The 10,955-nt window shown below is 38.3% G+C and overlaps 1 pseudogene; it reads left to right on the top strand.

The window, feature by feature from the left end:
- Positions 1-6,966: 6,966 nt before the first annotated feature.
- On the top strand, positions 6,967-8,910 carry LOC109676073 (olfactory receptor 7A10-like; annotated as a pseudogene).
- The last annotated feature ends 2,045 nt before the right edge of the window (positions 8,911-10,955 follow it).

Raw genomic sequence — 10,955 nt, 5'->3', positions numbered from 1 at the left:
TATCACTCATACACACTATACCTATTTAACAGTCCTGTCTTTCATTATTAATATATAAGCTGATTTTCAAAGGGGTGCCTCAAAGTACTCCTGCTGTGAGTACACCTTACCTTGGTCTGTTCAACCCCTTCCATTGTTCTTCCTTATCCTTTTAACTCCCATCCCCCAATTTCACCAGATTTTATTATTTTTTTTTTTTATTTTTTTTTTTTTCTTTTTTTTTTTCATTTTTCTTTTATTATTCATATGTGCATACAAGGCTTGGTTCATTTCTCCCCCCTGCCCCCACCCCCTCCCTTACCACCCACTCCACCCCCTCCCGCTCCCCCCCTCAATACCCAGCAGAAACTATTTTGTCCTTATCTCTAATTTTGTTGTAGAGAGAGTATAAGCAATAATAGGAAGGAACAAGGGTTTTTGCTGGTTGAGATAAGGATAGCTATACAGGGCATTGACTCACATTGATTTCCTGTACGTGGGTGTTACCTTCTAGGTTAATTCTTTTTGATCTAACCTTTTCTCTAGTTCCTGGTCCCCTTTTCCTATTGGCCTCAGTTGCTTTAAGTATCTGCTTTAGTTTCTCTGCATTAAGGGCAACAAATGCTAGCTAGTTTTTTAGGTGTCTTACCTATCCTCACCCCTCCCTTGTGTGCTCTCGTTTTATCTTGTGCTCATAGTCCAATCCCCTTGTTGTGTTTGCCCTTGATCTAATGTCCACATATGAGGGAGAACATACGATTTTTGGTCTTTTGAGCCAGGCTAACCTCACTCAGAATGATGTTCTCCAGTTCCATCCATTTACCAGCAAATGATAACATTTCATTCTTCTTCATGGCTGCATAAAATTCCATTGTGTATAGATACCACATTTTCTTAATCCATTCGTCAGTGGTGGGGCATCTTGGCTGTTTCCATAACTTGGCTATTGTGAATAGTGCCGCAATAAACATGGATGTGCAGGTGCCTCTTGAGTAACAGTCTTTTGGGTATATCCCCAAGAGTGGAATTGCTGGATCAAATGGTAGATCGATGTCCAGCTTTTTAAGTAGCCTCCAAATTTTTTTCCAGAGTAGTTGTACTAGTCTACATTCCCACCAACAGTGTAAGAGGGTTCCTTTTTCCCCACATCCTGGCCAAAACCTGTTGTTGTTGGTGTTGCTGATGATGGCTATTCTAACAGGGGTGAGGTGGAATCTTAGTGTGGTTTTAATTTGCATTTCCTTTATTGCTAGAGATGGTGAGCATTTTTTCATGTGTTTTCTGGCCATTTGAATTTCTTCTTTTGAGAAAGTTCTGTTTAGTTCACATGCCCATTTCTTTATTGGTTCATTAGTTTTGGGAGAATTTAGTTTTTTAAGTTCCCTGTATATTCTGGTTATCAGTCCTTTGTCTGATGTATAATTGGCAAATATTTTCTCCCACTCTGTGGGTGTTCGCTTCAGTTTAGAGACCATTTCTTTTGATGAACAGAAGTTTTTAGTTTTATGAGGTCCCATTTATCTATGCTATCTCTTAGTTGCTGTGCTGCTGGGGTTTCATTGAGAAAGTTCTTACCTATACCTACTAACTCCAGAGTATTTCCTACTCTTTCTTGTATCAACTTAAGAGTTTGGGGTCTGATATTAAGATCCTTGATCCATTTTGAGTTAATCTTGGTATAGGGTGATATACATGGATCTAGTTTCAGTTTTTTGCAGACTGCTAACCAGTTTTCCCAGCAGTTTTTGTTGAAGAGGCTGCTATTTCTCCATCGTATATTTTTAGCTCCTTTGTCAAAGATAAGTTGCTCATAGTTGTGTGGCTTCATATCTGGATCCTCTCTTCTGTTCCACTGGTCTTCATGTCTGTTTTTGTGCCAGTACCATGCTGTTTTTATTGTTATTGCTTTGTAATATAGTTTGAAGTCAGGTATTGTGATACCTCCTGCATTGTTCTTTTGACTGAGTATTGCCTTGGCTATTCGTGGCCTCTTGTGTTTCCATATAAATTTCACAGTAGATTTTTCAATCTCTTTAATGAATGTCATTGGAATTTTGATGGGAATTGCATTAAACATGTAGATTACTTTGGGGAGTATCGACATTTTTACTATGTTGATTCTACCAATCCATGAGCATGGGAGATCTCTCCACTTTCTATAGTCTTCCTCAATCTCTTTCTTCAGAAGTGTATAGTTTTCCTTGTAGAGGTCTTTCACATCTTTTGTTAGGTTTACACCTAGGTATTTGATTTTTTTTGAGGCTATTGTAAATGGAATTGTTTTCATACATTCTTTTTCCGTTTGCTCATTGTTAGTGTATAGAAATGCTAATGATTTTTCTATGTTGATTTTATATCCTGCTACTTTGCTATAGCTATTGATGATGTCTAGAAGCTTCTGAGTAGAGTTTTTTGGGTCTTTAAGGTATAGGATCATGTCGTCTGCAAATAGGGATATTTTGACAGTTTCTTTACCTATTTGTATTCCTTTTATTCCTTCTTCTTGCCTAATTGCTCTGGCTAGGAATTCCAGTACTATGTTGAATAGGAGTGGAGATAGTGGGCATCCTTGTCTGGTTCCTGATTTTAGAGGGAACGGTTTTAATTTTTCTCCGTTAAGTATAATGCTGGCTGTAGGTTTGTCATATATAGCTTTTATAATGTTGAGGAACTTTCCTTCTATTCCTAGTTTTCTTAAAGCTTTTATCATGAAATGATGTTGGATCTTATCAAAGGCTTTTTCTGCATCTATTGAGATGATCAAGTGGTTTTTGTCTTTGCTTCTGTTAATGTGGTTTATTACGTTTATTGATTTTCGTATGTTGAACCACCCCTGCATCCCTGGGATGAAGCCTACCTGGTCGTGGTGGATAATCTTTTTGATGTGTTGCTGAATTCGATTTGCCATTATTTTGTTGAGGATTTTTGCATCAATGTTCATTAAGGAGATTGGCCTATAGTTCTCCTTTTTGGAGGTGTCTTTGCCTGGTTTTGGGATAAGTGTAATACTGGCTTCATAAAATGTGTTTGGCAGTTTTCCTTCCCTTTCTATTTCATGGAACAGTTTAAGGAGGGTTGGTATCAGTTCTTCTTTAAAGGTCTGATAGAATTCAGCAGAGAATCCATCAGGTCCTGGACTTTTCTTTTTGGGGAGACTCTTGATTGCTGCTTCAATTTCATTTTGTGTTATAGGTCTATTCAGGTGATTAATTTCCTCTTGGTTCAGTTTTGGATGATCATATGTATCTAGAAATCTGTCCATTTCTTTTAGATTTTCAAATTTATTTGAATATAGGTTCTCAAAGTAGTCTCTGATGATTTCCTGGACTTCCATGGTGTTTGTTGTTATCTCCCCTTTTGCATTCCTGATTCTACTAATTTGGGTTTTTTCTCTCCTCATTTTAGTCAGGTTTGCCAGGGGTCTATCGATCTTGTTTATTTTTTCAAAGAACCATCTTTTTGTTTCATTAATTCTTTGTATGGTTTTTTTGGTTTCTATTTCGTTGATTTCAGCTCTTATTTTTATTATTTCTCTCCTTCTATTTGTTTTGGGATTTGCTTGTTCTTGTTTTTCTAGGAGTTTGAGATGTATCATTAGGTCATTGATTTGGGATCTTTCAGTCTTTTTAATATATGCACTCATGGCTATAGACTTTCCTCGCAAGACTGCCTTAGCTGTGTCCCATAGGTTCCGGTAGGTTGTGTTTTCATTTTCATTGACTTCCAGGAACTTTTTAATTTCCTCTTTTATTGCATCAATGATCCATTCTTCATTAAGTAATGAGTTATTTAGTTTCCAACTGTTTGCATGTTTTTTGTCTTTACTTTTGTTGTTGAGTTCTACTTTTACTGCATTGTGGTCAGATAGTATGCATGGTATTATTTCTATTTTCTTATATTTGCTGAGGCTTGCTTTGTGCCCTAGGATATGATCTATTTTGGAGAAGGTTCCATGGGCTGCTGAGAAGAATGTATATTGTGTAGAGGTTGGATGAAATGTTCTGTAGACATCTACTACGTCCACTTGATCTATTGCATATTTTAGATCTTGGATTTCTTTATTGAGTTTTTGTTTGGATGACCTATCTATTGATGATAATGGAGTGTTAAAGTCTCCCACAACCACTGTGTTGGCGTTTATATATGCTTTTAGGTCTTTCAGGGTATGTTTGGTGAAATTGGGTGCGTTGACATTGGGTGCGTACAGATTGATGATTATTATTTCCTTTTGGTCTATTTCCCCTTTTATTAGTATGGAATGTCCTTCTTTATCTCGTTTGATCAATGTAGGTTTGAAGTCTACTTTGTCAGAGATAAGTATTGCTACTCCTGCTTGTTTTCGGGGGCCATTGGCTTGGTAAATCTTCTTCCAGCCTTTCATCCTAAGCATATGCTTATTTCTGTCGGTGAGATGAGTCTCCTGTAAGCAACAAATTGTTGGATCTTCTTTTTTAATCCATTTTGTCAAACGGTGTCTTTTGATGGGTGAATTAAGTCCATTAACATTAAGCGTTAGTACTGATAGGTATGTGGTGATTCCTGCCATTTAGTTATCTTAGTTGTTTGAAGGTTTGATTGTGTGTACCTAACTTGATGTTACTGTCTACTGTCTTGCTTTTTCTTTTCCTGTGGTTTGGTGCTGCCTGCCTTTTCATGGTTAAGTTGGGTGTCACTTTCTCTGTGCAGGATCCCTTGCAGAATCTTTTGTAATGGTGGCTTTGTGGTCACATATTGTTTTAGTTTCTGCTTATCATGGAAGACTTTTATTGCTCCATCTATTTTGAATGATAGCTTTGCTGAGTAGAGTATCCTGGGGTTGAAGTTATTTTCATTCAGTGCCCGGAAGATCTCACCCCATGCTCTTCTTGCTTTTAATGTTTCTGTTGAGAAGTCTGCTGTGATTTTGATGGGTTTACCTTTGTATGTTACTTGTTTTTTCTCTCTTGCAGCCTTCAATAGTCTTTCCTTAGTTTCTGAACTTGTTGTTTTAATGATGATATGTCGTGGAGTAGTTCTATTTTGATCTGGTCTGTTTGGTGTCCTGGAGGCCTCTTGCATTTGTATGGGAATATCTTTCTCTAGATTTGGGAAATTTTCCGTTATTATTTTGTTGAATATATTACGCATTCCCTTCGCTTGCACCTCTTCTCCTTCTTTGATGCCCATGTTTCTCAAGTTTGGTCTTTTGATGGAGTCAGTGAGTTCTTGCATTTTCTTTTCACAGGTCTTGAGTTGTTTAATTAATAGTTCTTCAGTTTTTCCTTTAATTACCATTTCATCTTCAAGTTCTGAGATTCTGTATTCTGTTTGTTCTATTCTGCTGGATTGGACTTCCGTTTTGTTTTGCAGTTCTGTTTCGTTCTTTTTTCTGAGGTTTTCCATATCCTGGCTGTTTTCTTCTTTATTGTTGTCTATTTTTGTCCTGAGTTCATTTATCCATTTATTCATTGTGTTCTCTCTTTCACTTTGGTGTTTATGCAGTGCTTCTATGGTTTCCTTTATTTCTTCTTTTGCTTTTTCAAATTCTCTATTTTTGTTGTCTTGGAATTTCTTGAGTGTCTCCTGTACATTTTGGTTGACCGTATCCAGTATCATCTCTATAAAATTCTCATTGAGTACCTGTAGTATGTCTTCTTTTAAATTATTCTTGTGGGCTTCATTGGGTCCTTTGGCATAGTTTATCTTCATTTTGTTGGAGTCTGGCTCTGAGTTTCTGTTCTCTTCATTCCCCTCTGGTTCCTGTACTAATTTTTTGCTGTGGGGAAACTGGTTTCCTTGTTTTTTCTGTCTTCCTGTCATTGTCCTTGGTGTTGTTACTGTCCCTGTACTGTGTGTAATTAAGTATTTTCTAGCTTGTAATAATAACAATGGTAATATTGAGAATGGAAGAGTGAGCTGAGATGGAAAGCAAGAAGTTAAAGAAAAGAGGAAAACAAATATACAGACAAGAGGGAGAAAGCAGAACAAGGTATCAGACAAGAGAGTTTCAAAGGTATAAACAGGGAGTGTTAGTGTACTAATCGACAGTAAGCTGGTCCGCGTCTTCCCGAGCCGTATGGGCGCCGGCCACTGGTGGACCCGGGGGCCTCCTCGGTTCTTGGTTTAAGGTGAAGTGGAGATTCTCTGCGCCGGCTGGAGATGTGGAGGGGTCAAAGTTATGCCTTTTCTCGGTGATTATGCTTGCAAAGTGTGTCTCCAGCGTCTCTCCAAGATTTCACTATAGGAGGGTCGCTTTCTGCTTCCTACCTCTAGCCGCCATCTTGGAATTCTGATTTTATACATATCCTTACATCCTTTACCTTCATAGATGTTACGTTTTATGCTATTGTTCATACTATATCATTCTCTTTTCCTCTCCTTTCCTTCCCTGAGTTCCATAGACTAGTTTTAGCATTGCAAACATATTCTACATATGACTGTATATGACAATGTTTGCATGATTGTTTTTGTGTATATGTTTATCTTTGGATCCATATTTCATGTATCAGAGAAAACACATGACTTCTGTCTTTCTGAACCTGTCTTATTTCACTTAATGTAATGGTCTTCCATTTACCTTCAAACTACATGTTTTTATTCCTGAGTAAACTTCATTGTGTATATAAAACACATTTTCTTGATCCATTCTTCAGTTGAGGGCACCTGGGCTGTTTTCAAAGCTTTGCTATTGTGAATTGTACTGTGATAAATATCGGTGTACAGGTATTTGTATTATGTCCAGGATTACGTTCCTTTGTGTTCATGTGCATATTTTTATACACACAAGCCTCAATATATTTGTAGAGTTTCCCCTTGTGCATAATAGTCATAAATAAAAATATTCATGGTGTTACTGAGAGGAATAAATGAACGAATACATTGCACTTAGCTCACATTTTATGGTAAGTGCTCAGAAAGAAATCTTTTAGAATATTTTAATGAAAGCTGTTGCTTAATTTTGCTGTTGTTTTCTTGAGGTATAACCAGTGTCAAAAACATATACAAAACATGGCTGCAATTCTCGGACTGGGGTAAGGAGAAGGGAAGAGCAGAGGGGAAAAGAGATTGGGGTAGGAGGACAATACCTCAATATGTTGTGTCTAGGTATGAAAGTGACACAGGGCTACTCAGTGAACGCAACTGAAAATAGGAGAGGTAAGCAGAAAAGATGGAGCAACAGAAGGCTTTAATCTGATCAATGTGCAATATGTCTTTTTTGAGGGATCTCCTCCAGCTTTCTGTGCAGATTGCACACCTACCAATGTAAACAGTGCATTTGAATGCTGTGAAATTGTGTACCTGAGCTTCTGGCTAATGCTTCCCTAGTCTGTTTTAACTGAATCCTCTGAGAGGGATTCTCCATCTTCCTTACAATGCAGTTTAACACCCAATGGTAAGCTCCTTTCTCTCTATTACAAATCTAAAGTGAAAGTTTCTGCATTTCTCCTGGTCGACAACTGTCCACTACTTACTAGTACACTCCCACTACCTGCCTTTATTACCACACACCACACATTACACCCTGTGGCTGATGAAACGTTTGATGTTTTGTTTCAGACTTGAGATGCAACAATGTATGGGTATCTCTAATGTTCTGTCTTCCTTTTAAGTTGTTTACTTTGATAATCACTGTTTTGAAGGAGTTGTGGTTTCTTTGTTTTTCCATTCTAGTGATCAAGCATAGGTCCTCATGTGTGTTGTCACACACTCTACCATAAAGCTACCTTCCTCATTTTAGATAATTTCTTGATGAATTGATTTAAAGAACATCAGTTTATCAATATGGTGTGGGTGGAGCTCAAATTACATTCTCAAGTGAATGATAGAGTTGTTCATTAAAACCACAGGTTACACAATATATTGTGGAAAGTGCAGATGGAGGAATAGAAATTCCCAGTTACATGACACAGGGAATGTCATAGAAAAGATTAGCCATGAAAATTAGTCATATTGTTTTCTATTTCATAGTAATCATCTACAGCACGTGGAATCAACAAATGATACACGAATTTCAGAATTTCTTCTTCTGGGACTTTCAAATGATCCAGAAAAGCAGTCCTTCATATTTGAACTATTTCTATCCATGTACCTGCTCACCATGCTTGGGAACTTGCTCATCATCCTGGCCACCATCTCAGACTCCCATCTGCTCACACCCATGTACTTCTTCCTCCACAACCTGTCCCTTGTGGACATCTGCTTCACCTCCAGCACTGTCCCAAAAATGCTGGTGAATATCCAGACACACAGCAAAGTCATAAGGTATGAAGGCTGTATTGTCCAGATTTATTTTTTCACATTATTTGTAGGGTTGGACAACTTCCTTCTAGCAGTGATGGCCTGTGACCGCTTTGTGGCCATCTGTCACCCTCTGCACTATACAGTCATCATGAAGCCCCAGCTTTGTGGATTGCTGGTGCTAGTGTCCTGGATCATAAGTGATCTGAATTCCTTTGTGCAAAGCTTCATGGTCTTGCATCTTTCCTTCTGTACCAACTTGGAAATCCCACACTTTTTTTGTGAAACACACCAGTTGGTTCACCTTGCCTGTTCTGATACTTTCTTAACAATATGGTACTCTATTTTGTAACTGTTCTGCAAGGTGGTGGACCCCTAACTGGAATCCTTTACTCTTATTGTAAAACAGTTTCCTCCATCCGTGCAATCTCATCTGCTCAGGGGAAGTACAAAGCATTTTCTACCTGTGCATCTCATCTCTCTGTTGTCTTTCTATTTTATTCTACACTCCTTGGAGTATACCTCAGCTCTTCTGTTAATCAAAACTCACATTTGAGTGCAGCAGCCTCAGTGATGTACACTGTGGTCACTCCCATGTTGAACCCTTTCATCTACAGCCTGAGGAATAAGGAGATCAAGAGAGCACTAAAAACACTCTTTGACAGACTAACCATGAAAGATCTCATTATACTGGATCTTAAAAAGTGCTATTGAATGTAAGACTAGTTAGCTTATAATATTTTGAACAGATTTTGGAAGTACATATTGTTTTTCTAGAATGTTATTAACTTTGATTTCAGCTTTTCTTTAAAATTTATGTCTTGATTAATCAAGATCATATTGTTAGGAAGGGGATTCCTATTCCTCCGAGAGACAAAGAGTCACGTGTGAATGCAATCTACAAAGCAGAGTTTATTGTGCTGGCTAGCCAGGGTCGAGCTCCCACACGGACACGCAGGACCGGTTAGGAAAACACGACCCTGAGCCTCTTTATGGAATATCTTATATAGACCATTACCTGCCGTTACAACAAAAGCCCGCGCAACAGTTAACCAATGATTTTGTAACATCTCATGCAATTTCAGCCTATTGAGTAAAAGGTCAGCAGTTGCACGCATATTTTCGTTATCAACATTGAGCAAGCAGGCAGAGCCCATCTTGCACGTACATCCCGTTATCTTTCGCAACCTGCTCACATTCCTCACATTCTATATGCCTGAGCTGAGCCCTGCTGCTCTGCTTATCTTATCTACACGGGGGCATTTGGTACCGGTTTCGCCAACAGGGGGGTGGGGTGGATTCCTATTCCTTTCTATATATATATATATATATATATATATATATATATATATACATACACATACATACATATATTTGTATTTTCAATAGTGGAACTGTTAGAGAAGACTAGGAGAGGAGGTGAAGAAGAAGGGAATGGTATTGAGTGAATAATATTGATGTAAATCACATCAGTGTAGGAACAAAACACTCTGAAAACTGATTGGACCATAGATGTTAAGGGGAAAAGGATAAGGAAGAGTAATAGAGGGTTTAGACTGATTTTAAATAGTATATTTTTTGGGTAAAATACCAAGGCAAAACATCACTGAACATTGAACAGTCCCTCAAATAATGAAGAATTGGGGTGTAAAACAGGTCATGTTAAAGGAAGGGTACTAGTGGGAGGGCTAGAGTAAATAAAGAAGGAAAGGCAGAGTTGAGGTACTTTCTATGCATGTATGAATATGAAAACTCTAAAGCTGTTGAAGTCATTATAAGAAGGGGTAGAAGGAATAGTGAGAAAATGGAGGGGATAAACAAATCCATGCTATATTTATGGAAATGTCATAACAAAACCCCTGTACAACACTTGTATACTAGTAAAAATGTTTTTAAAAAATCAAACTTATGTACTGCTAAGCTTTCTGTTCTCTCTTCTCTCTAAACACTGTCCTCCTATGTCATTTTCATAGCTGCTGCAAGAAAGCTTGAATTCCTGGTGTCTTGAGATTTCAGTCAACAAGTTTTCTTGCAATCATTCATAATCTTTTGCCCAAAAAGTGATCCCCATACAGTCTCCTTTAAATACAGTTATTTCCAATGACCATGAGTAACACAGCAATAGTAGATGTCGCCTTTAAACACCAGAGCACAAGCCAAATATACAAGTAAGCAGGTGAGAATAGTTGCCTTCCTTGATGGTCCACTTGATTAATGTCAAGATCATCCATTGTTGCATAAAAACTGTTTTTAAAATGTTTAATATAATGCCTGTGTTCTCAATGGGACTACATGGGAAGAACTTGCTCTGAGATTGCCTGGTAGACTTATGTGTCTGTAGTCAGCTGTGGATTAGCCTTGGGCTATCAACTGATTTTGGCTGGGCATTCTAATACACTGGGGACTCAGGTGAGCCTAGGGACTGACCTTAGGTGGATCTAGGGTGGTTTTGTTTTTCAGAAGTGGCTTCTCCTCCCCACACCCCCTCCTCTCCGTTAGATTGTTATGGTCAAGGCAAGAGTCCAACACAGACTAGTGGAATTCCCCCTTAAGGTAATAGTAGCACCCTGGACCCTTCCAGTCACCCTGATTCCTGGCCCTAATGAGGTGAGGGGCTTTGCTCCAACATGATGCTTTACCTATGGCAGGCCCAAAGTAGTGCATCTAAGAGACCACAGACTGAAACCTTTCTCTGAGCCAAAGAAAACCTTTCCTCCTTCTAAGTTGATTATACTAGTATTTTACCATGGAGACAGAAC

Source organism: Castor canadensis, chromosome 14, assembly GCF_047511655.1.
Source record: "Castor canadensis chromosome 14, mCasCan1.hap1v2, whole genome shotgun sequence".
Classification (NCBI taxonomy): Eukaryota; Metazoa; Chordata; class Mammalia; order Rodentia; family Castoridae; genus Castor; species Castor canadensis.
The sequence above is the reverse complement of the archived record's forward strand: the minus strand, read 5'-3'. Positions and strand labels throughout refer to the sequence as shown.